Genomic DNA, 16,689 nt, shown 5'->3' with positions numbered 1-16,689 from the left:
TAAAAAGTAGAAAGTGTAGATCTGACTAGAGAGTTGGTTGGATGTTTTTTTAATGAATTAAGCAGTGTAAGCAGGCATAGTTAATGCTTAGATAGATTATACAGCAATAGAACCAATGGTCAATGTCAATGTTTCAAAATTGTCAGTAAGACTAACTGTATATGGGAACAAATCATGTTTAAATCGCTTTTGAGTCTTTTGATTTTTCAATACAATAATGCAGGTGTTGGGGCAATCCCCTCTAACAAGAGAGATTAATTTGACTTGCATCTCACACAATGTACTGGTTTGGGCAGATTGGCTATTACAGGTAGCCATTCAGACATCAGCTTTTATTTATCTAGTACGAGTGATGTTTACACTCAGCTTGATGCCAGTTTAGGTGAGTAATTCAGTTAAGTGCAGAACAAGCTATTTATTGAGTTGATTTTAAAAAATGCAAAGGCTGCTTAAAGTTTTGCTCAGTCCACCTTTTTTCTCCATTGTAGCTGCATGAGCAACTTTAATATTCCCAAATAACTCTAAAGTCTAAGGATTTTACCAGATGCTGGTAATATCAAATTTCACTAAAGTACTTAAATGGTTAATTTTCATCAGAAAATGGCAAATTAGGTAAACAGTCCCTCCGTGGTATAGTGGGGTAACTTCAGGAGGTCAAGGTTTGTATCCATGTTGCATCAGGAAGGGGGATCCACCATTAAAAACTCATCCAAGTCTGTGTTCAAGTTGTATTGAGCAGAGCTGCATAAACTCACAATGGCCAAAATTACAACAGTAAAACATCACAGTAAAACAAGGCATGATAGAGAGATCACATTAAAGGCATATTCTAAAAGTTCAAACAGAACAAATGTAAAATGCAGTATGTGTCAAATTCTCACTCGGCACTCACAGGTTATTATATGGTGAGGATGGACTATGTACATGCAAAATCTAAGACTGTGAAAATTTAAATCATGGTATAACGCTGTAATTTGATTTTGTTAATACAAAAGGACATTTAAATAAACTACTGTATTAAAGCATTATCCATTATTTTTATTATTATAATTCTGTAGAACAGAAATATTAAAAAATATAAAAAATATATCAACATATAAATATAAAAATATGTATTGAAAAAACCTCTAACAGCAACTCGGGTGCATAAAAGCTAAAAGTAAATAAAGAATTTTTATAGTGAATTCCAGATCAGCTTTAGAATTGTAACTGCCAGCCCAGGAACACCATAGCAACAGTAACAAAGGAATATGCATCACAATAGCCTGTGATGTCACAAGACTGACCTGTAAATACAGCATTCTTCAACTGTTCTCAGTGCAAGCAAGTACAGCTTTTAGCAGACAAGCTTTCTTCCACTTTCTGTCCACAAAAGAAGAGCTGGAACCCCAGGAAGACAGCAGGTCTTTTGAGTTTAGATCAGCAGTTATTCTTGAAGAAACAGAGAAGAAATACCCAGTGAGGGCAATGGAATCAGAACAAATGGAGACACAGTTGCAACAAAATTATTCAAAGAAACGGTTGGCATTTTCTTCTGTAACAGAACGCCCTGTTGCCCGAGTGTATGACAACAAAGATAACAAGCAGATTCTTGAGAATTCAGGACTTATACCCCAGTATGTTTATAAAAAGGACTTCAAAGAGGTACCAAAGTATCCGCACAACCAAAGGGATGATGATGTAGCTACAAAGACAAAGAAGCCAAAAGTCCCTCGCAAGAAGCACCAACCTGCCATTGTAGATGATTGCAAGGGCTACAAGCAGATTCTTGAAAATTCAGGACTTATCCCCCAGTACGTTTATAAAAAGGACTTTGGAGAGCTCCCAGAATACATTCAGCTGAGAAAACAAGAAGAGCAAAAGGCTAAGGAGGAGTCTCTTAAAGAGAACAGCAAAACGGAAACTAGAAAATGTGTATCTGATGAGGAGCGACACACTACTCTGAAATTACTAAAGAAGAAATGGGATGAGCGAAACAGTGAGTATTTGAGACTCCCTGTAATTATATCCACCCTTAGTAAGCAAAAATACAAGGATGAGCTGGAAGCACACATGACCAACCTGGAAAAATACATCTGCCTCTTGGAGTCAACAAAAATAATTTACTATGACTTTGAGCCCGAACAGTCTGAGATAGAAGGTGTTTCACAGGTGCCACAGATAAAAAACAAACCTCAAACACGGAATAAAGAAAAGTTTCCTCCTGTCATTCATCCAATTACGAGCTGCGTCTCACCCCTTTCCAATACTAGATTTAAGCAAAGTCAGGACCAGCAAAGCTTTACAAATCTGACCCCCCTGCCAGCAATCCCCATCAACAAAGGCAGACAAACGCCGATACCACAAACGGTGGAACTTGGCAAATTTCAAAGTGTCCGGGGTAACTTGGTCCCTCTTTCACCAATCTCCTCCAATAAACATCAATCTACTAAATGGCAACTCACTCCAGAGAATCAGCAATCTCAACCTGTCCTCCAAAACCGGTCTCCCTTGCCCCCTATCGCCACCAACAACTCTGAAAGACAGGTTGTGCCATTTGCTACTGTCATACATAGGACTGAAGCACCTCTGAAAATGATCGAGCTTTCCCGTCTCCCAGAGATTCCCACAAACAGACAGACCTACACTCCCAAGCCCCCGAGTCAAGCCCCTTCTAAAAACTTTGAAGCACGACTTAGGCGCTTTAAGAACCCCAATGTATTCATCCCACCTGCTACAAGATAGGGGCAGCAATCATGTCATTCGATACATCAACAATTAGCAAGGAATGGGGAAAAATATCATAAAATAGATGGTGGCACATCAACAAAACAACTGAAAGATTTATCCCTGATTAAATAGTGGCGTGGAAGTTATCTCTTTTGCCTTTACCAAAGTCCACATTTGAAATGCTTAAAGCTTCCTTTAAGCATTTAAATATTTGGGTTTTCTACGGGTACTCCGTTTTTTCCCCGTCAAAAACACAAAATACAAAAACACATGCATGCAACATTGTTCAATGATAGCTAAAGTCAGCAATTCCTAAATAGTCTCCTTAACCATTTTACAATAATGGTTAAGGATGTATTATTATTACATACATTTTGTAATGTAATAAGTTACTGTTGAATATTTCAATAGCTTTATTCCTCTGGGTTCTGAGAGTTTCAAAAATGACTGATCTGTAAACATTGTACTTATTATAAATATTTAGCAATAACGATTTTCTAATGTAAGTTTAGATCAACAACAGTTGTTGTCAGTGGGGTTGCAAAGTAGCAGGAAATGAAGAGTAAAGCTCCAGACACCTTCAATGGGAAGTTAAGGTGGGATATTTTGGAAATATTCCAAGTAGCGCATTCTGTGTAATTCATAGTTGTTATTTGGAAATTCAGGATAATTAAACTAAGTAATTTCAAAGTCTAAATATTTGGTTCAGTCATTGACAGACGTGCAATGTGATATTTGGAGGTTAACATGAATACCGCACATTCAATATGTTTGGTGAATAAAATAATCAAAACAGGATCCATTAGCCCTATACGATCACTCCATGCTTGCGACCATGAAACAGACATCTTCAGAACCTCTATTAGTTTTGAGTGACGTAATTTTTCCAAATTTCTAAATTGTACCCTGCCCTATGTAGCGTTGTTGCTCTTCAGCATAAGGCAGATATGATGTCACAGGTAAACTTGTAGTCATCGCTATGTGAGTGCAGTTTCACAGACATCTTCAAACAGCCACGGCTCATAAAAAACATTAAAATCATCTCAGACATATGTTGGGGGAAAGGCTGTGCAGCCCAGTCATGTGACCTGATTCCTTGATCAGCCACAAACAGTTTTACTTTTCCTTCATTTATGGTAATTACAATAAAATGCTGCCCTGAACAATGCATAATGACTGAGGGTATGGTATGTAACACACACATGCAACATCATGTGTTTAGATTGAATCTTTCTTTATTTGAGATCTTTAGCATATAGTGAAAGACCAAAGACTATGACATAAATGCATGTGTCAAAAACAAAAAAAACAAGATAATAAATAATAAAATAAATAAAAGATCCACGCAGTTACTAAACGCTGCAATAAAATTTTAGATTGTGAGACTCAGACCAAGGGAACTCAGATAATTAAAATATTTTTTAAAGATTTCCACACTCCAATCCATTTTCTAAGGTAGCCATGTGATTCATTCCAGTTGCAGTTTCGGCATGGTTATTAACATTGACTCAGAAGATCACATAAAAACAAAAAAATAAGAAAAACATCCTTTCTTGGGCTGAAAAACTATTTTCAGTTGTGAAAACCTGAAAAAGTAAGAGTGACATATAGGGAAAATAATTTAAATCAGCATAGAAAATCTAAGGTTGTTGTAATCCTTAACATTATCGAGTGTGTTGACAGTACTTATATTTTTAAGCTTTAGGTTATTTCAACCTGTGAAAGTTATCCTAGTTTCATGCTGTTGTTTTGAAATGTGGGAAAACCAACTCAACAAATTCAAAAGCAAAACTTAAATAATTAAGTTGAAGTCCGATACTTAAAATATCCCTGAAGTTTGTTGCCTTTAAATTTTGGGTTCTGCAAACGTTTCTTTTTTTACAGTGCAGAGGGCTATGGAGTCTTTATCAAGTAGTAAAAGTTATGTTAAATACATCAGATTTAAACATTTAAGAGCTGTATAAACAAGTACAATGATCTCAAAAATCTATTCTGAAAGCAACATATAGAAACTTTTTAATTAGTGTGATGTGTGCAAGTCTTTCAGTCTTTCTGTAAGTAATAAAAGCATGGGTATATTTGTAGGCTCAAGAGAGAAAATTGTACACTGCGCTTAATGCAGTTGGTGCTAAACACACACAAGCTAACTGGTATTTTAGCTAACATTAGCAGTTTAGCTCATTTTAGTGTACATGCTGTTGTAAATATAGTAGAAGGACTTACTGCTGCATTTCATTTACGTCAGAACTCGAAACTGGGAACTCAGAGTGACGTTATCTCCGAGTTGATAGCATTCAAGTTTCCTGCTTGTCTCACACAAATATAAGTAATCATGAAGGAGTACGTCAAATCAGCCAACAAAGCTGGCGAAAAAAAACAACACATTGGGTCATTGATTTACATTTGACTGAGAATGTGCTACAGGTTGCTCAAATGCGAGCCACCAGAATTAACAAATACTCCTGGATAGGTGTCGAAACGTTTTCAGAAAGAAGTGAACAAAAGTCCGGTTGCCTATGATTTAAGCCTGTTTTTGCAATGACCTGGAAAACTGAGAATTTGCACAGGCATATACAGCACTGTGTTTAATGGGGAAAGCCGAACAATGGCACCGGCATCCCTGCTGGTTCACCAGATCCTCCAGAAATGATCCCAGATCCGTGAGTCCAAGAGTTACGACTGGATCACGGTCACTTCTCGCTATGCTTTTGTCTGTCCAGGATCCGAAACTGTTATCTAGCTTTGTGAAAGAATCACCCTTACAGCAGAGTTAAGAACAGTGGGAGATCAGAGAAAGCGGGCGGGGAGAGAGACCCCAAGTGGGGAAAATGTGGCAGCTGGCCATGTCCGCTTTGGAGCTCAGACAGAAGCAGCAGGCGAGAGCAGATCAAGAGACCGACAGACAGCGTTCCGATCCAGCCCCAGAAGCGGCGGCTGACCAGGAACCTTCTGGAGGTACAAGAGGAGGAAAATTGATGAATGATTTAACAGTCCTTTAAGGGCTAAATTAAAGCTGCTTTTTTTCAAAGCCACCCACAATCCTCTAAAGAGCAGTCCTTATTTCATCCCATGTCAAGATTATTTTTTCTATCTCCCACTTTGATTGAAAAAAACCTTTGTCTCTGCTGCGCTCCTTCAAGCTGTGTCACAACCAAATCCGGTCCCTGATTGGTTGGTATGACGTGATTTGACAGAAAGGTTCAGATTTTTATACACGCTTGTTCCGCATGGAGCGAGCAAATTGCATCACTGGGTGCTTTACCGCTCCCAACAGTACGCTCAGCTGCGTTTGGTGTGAACAAACCATAAAAACTTTGAGAGATCTTTGGATTTTTTTGTTCCAGCCCAATTATCAGTAATGTTGTATATGACCTGCCGAATTCCTGAACTTAATGGTGAAAAGCCTGATCCTAAAATGCATAACATCCAGTGTCATGTTTCCTGTGATGCATTTGAACCAGTTTTTTTGTAACCAGTTATTTATTTATTTTATTTTTTTTGCTGAATGTCTTGCAAACTTATATAAATTGTTGCTATCTTGTGAAAGTCTGTTAGTAATACAATGCAGAACCTACATGTAGCATGTTTGAAGCACTGAAATGAATAAATGGTCCAGTTTTGAAATTGCAAAGCAAGTTTATGCCTGGCATTTCCATATGTAATGTTGTGAATATTCTGATATATAAGGTATATTATTACCACATGTTATTGTAAGTCACTTCTAACGGAATTTTGGTGCTGTTGATCTATAATGTTTTAAGACAGAACCTTTTTGTTGTGGTTCTCTTCAATATGCCCATGTCTTTGAATTAACTTCCACATTTAAAATTCATACACTAGAAGGAAATATGAAACGAGCCTATGTGAATTAGATTTCATATAAACTTTATGAGCTACTAAAATCATCCATCCATCAATTGTCTCTACCCATATCTTAAACTTTTCTCAGATGCAAAAATAATGATTGATAGATTTTAGACCTGGATAGACACCACAAATCAATAAACATAACTCATGTTTTTGCAATTCCAAAAAAAGTCAGGCATTTGCAACTTGAGAATGCTTGTAGAAACTAATTTAAAACAAATGACCACAAAAGCAGGATTTACAACAAAAAAGCCATTCGGAATGATAAACAGAGCTACTATTTGAACTGCAAACATCTGGAAGGCTAAAAGAAGCCTGCCTATTATTTCTTTCTAAATAAAAAGAATATGGCAGCACAAAAATGGACGAGAGTTTTGCCACTTCTCATCTGCTATGTCCTCTGTTGTCTACCTGCAGGTAAAAGATTGAATGGATGAGGTGGACAACTTCTTTGGCTGCAGCACACACAGATAGTGTAGCGTTCATTTGCGAGAGGAGGACTCCCAGGATTCGGGACTGACTGTTCCCCGAAGGAGAAATTCAAGGTCAGTTAACAAAGTTTCTCTTTGTGTAAACATACTGAGGAGGCTTCCTTCTCGCTGCTGGTTGTTTGTGTTAAGAATTACGATAAGATGTTAGGAGCAGCCCTCAACACGCACATGAACAAATACAGGAGAATATGTTTCTTTCATTTATGCCTTTATTTTTGCTCTTTGCTTGCTTTTCTTTTCCTTTGTTTGTCTCCTCCTCAGTTCTTCCTCCTTTTTGTACCTTTTATTTCTGATATTTTCTTAAGTGTATTGTATTCCTTTCTGTTGATCTTGTTACTAATCTCTTGTATTGTTGCCTTAACCAGCAACTTAGATAAAGTATAATAAAGTGCACAATCAACACAACATGAACCTTTTTGAAGATTTATAATATAAATGACGTCTGATCATCTCTTCGGTCCACTTAGAGCCCAAATGATAATTAACTACAGTGTAATCTTTGAATGCAAATTTTATTTGCTCAAAAATGTCAATTTGTATCTTAAAACTTGTATTTGGAAATAAGTTCCCCAATTAAAATAAAAGAAATGTAATTAATTTGTGCCAATCCTCCACACAAATCTAGAGAAAGGCTTGCTCATTAAAATGGTTTTAAATGAATTTGTGCAAGAACTAAAAAAAATATTTATGGCATACTTTAATAACTTATGTTTGCAGGTTTATCCCCAGGAAACCAAATTCATTTATTCCAGTAGACAAATTCAGAAATGCCCAATTCAGGCAATAGATAAACAATTTGAACCTTGAAACAGTAAAGCCACAATAGCAAAGAACTGAAATAAAATACAAAAATTAGAAACTCTGTAAAAATTCACCTGTACAGAAGACTAATATATTGTCTGTTTGCAAAGATTCATTATAGATATTTAAACAAAAAGGTATTTTTAATGAGAGAAAATGCTGATAAATATTCCAAATGCTAATATTACATTCTAACTATAAATTTATACAACAGAAAGATGGAGCGTTCTTTTCTCTCTTGTATTCTGCATGTTTTTGTGTTATTCTGGTCCCTGCTACCATTCTGTGATTACTTTCACAAGAGATTAACTCTTAACAACGCCAACTTAACTGAGATCTTAGCTAGTAGTGCAGCGGTTTTAAATGGGACCTACCAGAGACACAGATGAGGTAAAAGGACTTGTGTGCTCATAAAGCTTCTGTAATGAAGATTCTACACATCCTTTGCCTTAAATCCATTTGGCTAATTTTCACTCCATGGCCAATAAAATATAAGAAATCCTGCTTCTGATCTCTGAAAACTGACTTCTGCAGGTCTGGCGCTCTTTGTTTTACACAGTCTGTAGTGTGTTCACCAAGCACACTACAGACTGCGTACCATGCTGGTAAAAGCTCCAGGACCTGAAGGGATTTCCCCCTTCTGCCTGAAAGCCTGTGCTGAACCAATTGGCCCACATTTTTGTTAAGTTCTTTAACACATTTTTGGAGCTGCATGAGCTTTACTCCCGCTTCAAACACTCCACTATCAGCCCAATTCGCAATAAACGCACCGTCACAGGTTTAAATGGCTACAGGCCTGTAGCCCTGATAGCTATGGTCATAAAATGCTTCAATTGACTGGTGTTGGAGAATCTGAAAGAGATCACAGGCCCCTGTCTAGACCCCCTGCAAGTTTGTTTAACGAAGGCAAACAGAAAGATGATGCAGTCAGCTTGAGACTGCGATTCATCTCTCACCACCTTCTCCTCTTCTCTGTGAGCACAGATGACTGCTCCTCATCAGACTAGTCTGTCAAACTCCTGGAGGTTGCAGATAACAGCACTGCCATTAGTCTGATCTAGGACAGTGACGAGTCTGTCTACAGAGAGATAGCCTGGTCCATTGGTTCGCTCAGAACTATCTGAAACTAAAGATGCTCAAGGCAGTGGTGATGCTAGTGGACTTCTACAGAACACCATTCACACTGCCTCCCCTCACCATCCTCAATAACACTGCGTCTACTGTCGCTCACTTCCAATTCCTAAGAACTGTCCTTTCTCTGGACCTGAGATGGTTTTCATACATAGTTGCTGTTTGGAAGAAGGCCCAGCATACTTTCACACAACTTTCTATGTACATATTTGGATACTGCACTTGTGGAACAAAGTTCCCATATTTTATTTAGCAGTGACCCTTTGTGGCTTACCTTCCATGTGGAGCGTGTCAGTGGCTGTCATCTGGACTTGATGTCAAGTCAGCAGTCTTCCCCATGATTGGGTAGCCTGCTGACCAAGAATGAGAAACCATTTATACTCAGGAAACCTTTATAGGTGTTTTGTGTTAATTACCTGGTTAGGGTGTGTCACTTCCAATATATGACTTTTTAACAGTACATGTAATTGAGTTTTTTTATTATCAGAATCATAAATACTTTAATAATCCCAGAGGGAAATTACTTTTGTTACACGCTCCAGATATTCAGATATACAAACATTTATATATACACAACATTCTATACAAAATAATCTAAATATATAAATCTCTCTCTCTCTCTCTCTCTCTCTCTCTCTCTCTCTCTCTCTCTCTCTCTATATATATATATATATATATATATATATATATATATATATATATATATATATATATATATATGTATATATATGGATCTATAACTATAGATCCAAATAAAGTGATAGTGATGTTAATATCTATAAGACATTGCATTTATAAAAAATAAACTCTTGAAATATTTCATTACAGGTGTAAAGAATATATGTTGATTTATATGTTGATATGAGTTTCACTCTCTGAAATGAGACAAAAGTTTAGCTTTTATGATATTCCAATTATTGACATATACCTGAATATAGTCAGAAAATAGCCAGAAAAAAGTAAATTCAATCAAATCATTTAAAGAGATTTCAAGTCATGAACTTAGATTTAAATTGATCCTAGTTATTAAACAATATGGTCAAGTTCAACTTATTTTTCAAATTGGTCAAACAGTTTTCTATCTAAGGAAACCCAACAGACTGCATCAAGTCATTGACTTGCAGCATTCACTCCTCCTAGATGAATTTGTGGTGACAGTGGACAGTCACTTGCATTGTGTCATTGCTGCAATGTCGCATACTGAGCATGCATGTAGCGACAGCAGAAACAAAAACTCCCCTTTAATGAGAGGAAACCTCTGGGAGAATCAGGCTCAGTGCGAATGGCCATCTGCCTTGACTGACTGGGGTTATGAGAAGACGGAGCATACACACAAAAAGAACAGAGAAGCACTGAATCAGGAGTACTTTCTATGTGAAAACAAAAAAAAGTTATGGCAATACTTGCTCCTTTAGTGGCTTCATCAGAAAACTGGCACACAGAAATTCTCTGAGCCTGTCTTCAAGTGAGGGTGAAAGAGAGAAAGTCATGGTAAAACCTCAGCCAAAAGCTATGACTAGGAGAGACAGGGTTAACAACTGATACACAGGGCCAAGGGCATCATCTACAATATATACTATAGACTCTGTAAGAACAGAGACATATATTCTTTTACCCAAGGCTGCAAGAACAATAACATTATTTCTGACCAGGACATTTCATACCTTAGAAGAGCTCACATAATAAAAGATAATTCCTAGGAAGTCCTCCTACTGCAGCGCACAAGCTTTGTTTTTCCTTGACACAAAACAAGAAAAAACAGTTATTTCCAGAACATGCATCACAAACAAACTGTAGCATTAAAGATATGCAAAAACAGAATTTTGTTCTCACTATTGCACTTACTTGGTTTTGCAGAGTATATATTGGCCATTACGGAGAAGTTGGCATCACAAGCTGTTATTCAGTTGTATGGCAGACTAAATAAAAAAAGACAACCTTGTCAGGTTTGGCTAATATCCCCAGATTACATAAACATTTCAGTATTTCTCCCACTGTGTTTGTGTGGTAACGTATTTTGTAATCTGTAGAAGGAACAAAAGTGACAGATACCTGTCAAAACCTTGGCTCGATTAAACTACCAAACGTTTCTAACCCATAACCAGTTGTCTTTCAATAGCAAAAACGAAATTGTGTTTTTGTTTTTACAAAAAAATTACTAAATTCCTTGTTTCATTCATCTGAAGCCAACATCAAGCATCATTCATCTAAGAGCTAGATATATTGTTACACCGCTGTTTTAGTAGGTCATATAGATGACTGTAAAAACTAACTTGAATGCTAGTTTGCAGTGCAAGACAAATGCTGTGATGTCAATTTCAGCTGCTGTCAACATTAAGAATAGCTAACATTAGGTTTAGAAAGCTCTTCTTTTCCTTGTGTTATTTAAGGCTTTTTAAAGTGTTTGTGTTTTCTTTTATTCTTTCAGGCTTGTGTCTTCTATTTGTCTTCCTTCTTCATTTGGGTTCATTTATTTTCATTTCCTTCTTTATCTCCCTGCAGTTTGTCCTTCCTTCACATATTTTCTCCATTCTCACTTCCACTGTCCTTCCTACTGGTTTGTATCTCCCTCAGAAGCATTGTCTTTATCTGTAAAAGAAAATCACTTACCAACTCTCCAAAACAAACAATTTATTGTCCAAGGATTTTTCTCTGTGAAGTGAAAACTCTGAGAAAAATCTGGATTTTAATTGCTTCCCTATAGATCTGTCTTGTTGAAAAACTGGGATAATTGAATTAGAACATTAAGCATCGCCAGCTTCAGTTACTGCAGCGAGGATGCTGCCATGTTGCATGGTTTTTAGTCACTTGAATAATAGTAAAATAGGTGATCGCCAGGATGTCCGTCTGGTTTATGCGACATGAGTTTCAAAAGGCTTTTAAGGTGTCAGTCATGACAGGATGTGTTCTTCCACACATGTCGACACTGCAGGTTCGTCACACTGGGCAAAGTTGCTTTGAGGTGAACAATAAAAAAACACTTCTTACTGCCCTTTTTCCTCTCATTTATTTCTTCCAGACATGTTAAGCAGCCATCTTTTTTTACATATGTAGCTTGTGGTAGGAAAAAGAGATTACTTCAGGGATTTGTCATATGATCAGTTATCACTCAGGCTCTCGTGTGTTTCTTCTTTCCTTCCCCGCTTCTCATACATTTTGTTGTTGTTGTAGACACCACAATATCCAAAGATGAGGCTTGGTATTCCCTTTAGACTTCAACTTGTAGAATATTACGCCAAACGACATCGCTGGTGTAGGGTAATACTGCAAGTTTTAGTAGAATGTTTTATTTATTTTTTTAGAGTCAATCTACCTAAACTGAATGGGCAACAGAAAAAGATTCTGGTGTTGCCTTTAGCAGAGAGTGTAAACTCCATGAATCAGTTAAAAGTATGCCTAGTGGTGAAGCTTAAAGACCAGACGGCTTCAATGCAGAACTCTACAATTGCTGTTATTCTGGGCACTGCTGGCCTCCATCTAACAATGGATGGTCACAAAAACTCAGGAACCTGTGATACTCTCTGCCAACGTGAATTGTGTTAACATAAATATAATCCTTAAGCTGGATAAAGAATCTACACTTCCATCTAGTTACCATCCAATATCATTCACAACTGCCATTCTTAAAATCATCAACAAGATGTTGGCCACAAGGCTTGGAAGATAACCTCTCATGTTACACATCCTGACCAGACCTGAATAGTAAAAAAAAAAAATCAGGATTCTATAAATAATTGGGGGGGGGGGGGGGGGGGGGGGTTATGGATATAAATTAATAAAAACTATTTTAAAAAATCTGTATTTCAGATATTCCATTTATCAGCCATTTAATTAAGCAGCATAGCTATTTTAAAAGCATCAATATCAGTACATCTCACAGCCTGGCAGGAATATCTCAAAATGAATAGATGTTCAATTCCCCCATGCAGACAAATGTCCATTTGGAACAACCCAGACATCATGCAAAATAAAAGGGCTCTTAACTTGTCAACATGGAACAGTAGAGGAAAAACCACTTAGAGGATATATTTGATGGTAAGATTTCATATCCTTTAATGTTTTAGAAGATCCATATGGCATTGATGAAATATAAACTATTTCAATATCACCAACTAAAACCTATTATACTGTCCAAATTATCAGACAAATATAGGTATTTTGCGAGTAATACCTATCTTCCTTAAATATCAACCCCCAGTGTTATTATTCACAATTTACATACAGCTATCAGAAGTAGGCTTAACAATGGTAGAAATCCTATTTCTTGGAGTAAAACTTATACAAATGCTTTTAGAATTACCAAAGAATGACCAAAATGACAACCCTCAGCGTATATAATCCAAATTCATTCATAGAACGCACTGAAAATGACAAAGGATATTCCAAATGGGATTCTCACTACCGTAAATCCAAACTGCGTGGGAGATTTACCTGATGACAATCTGCATGCTTGCTGGCACCGTCTGTCTGTGGCTTTTGGCAAAAAAAGCCACAGACACAGGGGGCTCAGTGTTGTGCTCTTGCTCCTGCTCAGACACCTGCGCTGGTTTGATGAGGACTGAAGATATGGAGACGGAAGATGTAGAGAGAGCCTGGGGGTCTCTTATAGCTTTATGGTAGGGGTGGGAGCCGCGAACCCCCCTCTACACAAACACATTTCCACATATACACACAGCCCATACACACACACACATTCACTGACACACAAATTAAATGATCAAAGGACATACAAACATACATTAATACTACCTGACTGTGGCATGCGTGCCTTGATTGATTTGGTTTTATGTAGTATATCATCCAATTAGGATTCCATCTGGAGTTATCCTTTTGTAGAGCAAACTTGCCCTGCTTCAATTTAGTAACCAGCTTCTCTATATATTATGCCTGAAATGCTGCAAGAGAGCTCGTGAAGAAAAAAAAAAAGAAACTTAAAATAAAATAACTTAAAATAAAATACTACTAGTCTTAAAGGATGGGAATTCCATGGCACAAGGTCAGCTGAATACACAGGCTGGGTAGAAATTGTGGTTCAAGTCAGTGACTTGTGTCTATTCCACTTTTTTATGTGAGACTGAAAACAATTAGTTTTTTTGTTTTTTTTTCATACTTTTCCGTTTACCTGAACAGTTTGTGTTTTGCTCTAATTTGTGGCCTGAACTTGGCTCACAGTTATCCTGGCCATATAAGCATTTCTAAGTCAATTAATTAAAATATAAGTTAAGCATTTACCAGTCAAAAACTGGTATACACCACTGTTTGTCTTCAGTACTGCTTTAATTCTTCATTCCTCACAGGTTTTGGTCTATACTGACCTAATGTTATCATGCAGTTACAACAGATTAGTTTGATGACATTGATGATACAAAGCTCTTGTTCTATTTTATTCAAAAGATGATCTTTTGGATTGAGATCCGGTGACTGTGGAGGCCATCAGAGTACAATTAGCATTGTCATGTTTTTAAAAATGTTTTAGATGATTTGAACTTTGGGGCATGGTGCATTATCCTTCTGGAATTACACATCAAAGGTTGGGTTTACTGTTGTCATACATGGATTGATGTGATCAGAAATAACATATGGAGTTTAAGCAATGCTAAGTTGGCATTTAGTAGCCCAAAGTATGCTAAGGAAAAGTTTTAAAATGTTTTTTTTAAAATGAAGGAGTAGTGGCTGAAAGAACCAGACTTGAAGGATTAGTGTTGGCTGATGAGGCAGGCGGGTAGGCAGAACCAGACTTGGACAGGTATCGAAGCCACTGATGTGTCTCAAGCATGAGCAGAGCAAATAACAGAATTCCTCAGGAGTCCTTCCTTCAAGGGGATCCACACAAACACTGGTAAGCAAACTAGTGAGGGCTGACCAAGGACTGGTTCCAGGCAGAACACAGGAACAAACAAAAGGAAGCCACTGGACCAAACAACATATGCAGACAGGTTGATAAGACAAGACATTTTTGACTGTGAGTAGACGAAAGAGACAGGTATATGTAGGTAGGGGAACAGGTGCGCAGAACTGACACTAATTGACTGCAGCAGGTGGAGCTGATCAGGTGCTGAGTGGTGGCTGGTCAATGACTGAGCTGATTGGTTGGTGGCTGGTGGCTAGGGAGTGAACTGAGCTGATTGGATGGTGGCCGTGGCTGAGAGATGACAGAGCTGAATCCGGAAAAGTTCAAACAGAAAAAACTAAATCATGACAACCTGTACCATTTTACGATCCCCACCAGCTTGAATTATTGGTACAAGGCAGTGTAGGTCCATGCTGTCCTGTTCAGATCATACCATCTAAATGCGGGCACTATTCAGATTGTTTTGCTGATCTGTGATTGTCCACTTTTTTTATGACATGTTAAATTGTAGTCTTAGTTTAATGTTTTTAAACCGCACAAGACTTGCACCCAGTGTGGGCTTCTGCTGCTGCTTCAAGTTTTGAAGTGAAGAGCACAAACAGAGTATTCTGCAAACCTTGGCTGAAATCCATGGTTATTTAAACTACTGTTGCTTTTCTAAAATCTTAAATCAGTCTTACTACTTTTCCCATACGCTCTGACATCGAGACATTTTACACATCATTCTCAGTGAACCAGAGGGAAGGTTGTACATGAAAGTCCAAGTAGATCAGCAGTATTTAAAATACACAGACACACCTGTCTGGCATCGAGAACCATGACACGATTAAAGTAAAAAAAATGTCACCCTTCCCCGTTCTGATGCTCATGTTTAATGCCTCCTCTTTTTCTAGAAGGCATATTAAGTGTATGTCCTCTTATTGTCTGATATGCCCTTTGTGTGAAAAAAGTGTTTGAACAGGTGAGAGTAAAATAGGTATGTGTCTGTCAAGTTTTCTGAATTTTCTTTCAGAAATTTATATTAGCACAACCTCTGGGTTAATGGCTACAACCTTAAGTTAAGAAATGGACAGAAGGTTGAGCTGATTAAAAATAATGAGCCCCCTGTGACTGTTACAAATACACATTTGTATTGAATGTTTTTGTGTATTCTAAGTGTAATGGTATGAAAGGTTAGTTATGTGAAATACATGATTCTTTTATCTACCTTTATGCTTAGGTGAGGTTTAATGTAAGCGTTTCTCTTTATTGTATTTTAAACCTTTTTTTCCTTGTCACAATATGGTGTACAGTGTGTTTAAATAGTTCCATGAAAAAAAAAAAAAAAACTGAAACTACATATTACTTGCAGTCCTAGAGCCAAACCAAGCCATGTTAGTCAGAAAAAAAAAACTCTGGTTTAACAGCATGAATTTAATGGAGAATTAAGTAAATTGAAGATAATTTCAGCAAGCTAATACCACAAATAAGTATGGTAGGTTATGCATGCTCTACTCCAGTGGCCTTGGAATCCAGGAATGTCAAATTTAGGAATAATGTCACACCCAACTGTTTAATTTGTAGTAGTGAAATAGTATAATTTGCTAAATATAATCTGCTGTTTATTTTGGTCAGTGAGCACACTAACTTCCACCTATCAATAGTAAGACCACTACACTGAGTTTGTATCTCCTTTTGTGGATTATGCCAAATAAGATGTGATAATAGCTTTTGGATAGTAGGCCCCCTAAGCATCCACTGAGGTAGTAAGATACAAACTAAAATTTAAAAACCAACAAAACGTTTATTACATATAGCCACACATTTTATACACCTACCAGCGATATTGGAATTTTGAGG

General features: G+C 37.2%; 1 protein-coding gene across 2 annotated transcripts in view; it reads left to right on the top strand.

Annotated features, from left to right (window-relative positions):
- Positions 1-16,689, top strand: part of LOC105925643 (leucine-rich repeat and fibronectin type-III domain-containing protein 2) — a 190,251-nt gene that overhangs the window by 61,103 nt on the left and 112,459 nt on the right. For both annotated transcript variants that reach the window (XM_021315937.2, XM_012861603.3), the window contains exon 2: positions 6,994-7,121. The gene's annotated coding sequence lies outside the window, so the exon portion shown is untranslated. The remainder of the gene's footprint in view (positions 1-6,993; positions 7,122-16,689) is intronic.

This window comes from Fundulus heteroclitus, unplaced genomic scaffold (assembly GCF_011125445.2).
Source record: "Fundulus heteroclitus isolate FHET01 unplaced genomic scaffold, MU-UCD_Fhet_4.1 scaffold_55, whole genome shotgun sequence".
NCBI classification, from domain to species: Eukaryota; Metazoa; Chordata; class Actinopteri; order Cyprinodontiformes; family Fundulidae; genus Fundulus; species Fundulus heteroclitus.
The sequence above is the reverse complement of the archived record's forward strand: the minus strand, read 5'-3'. Positions and strand labels throughout refer to the sequence as shown.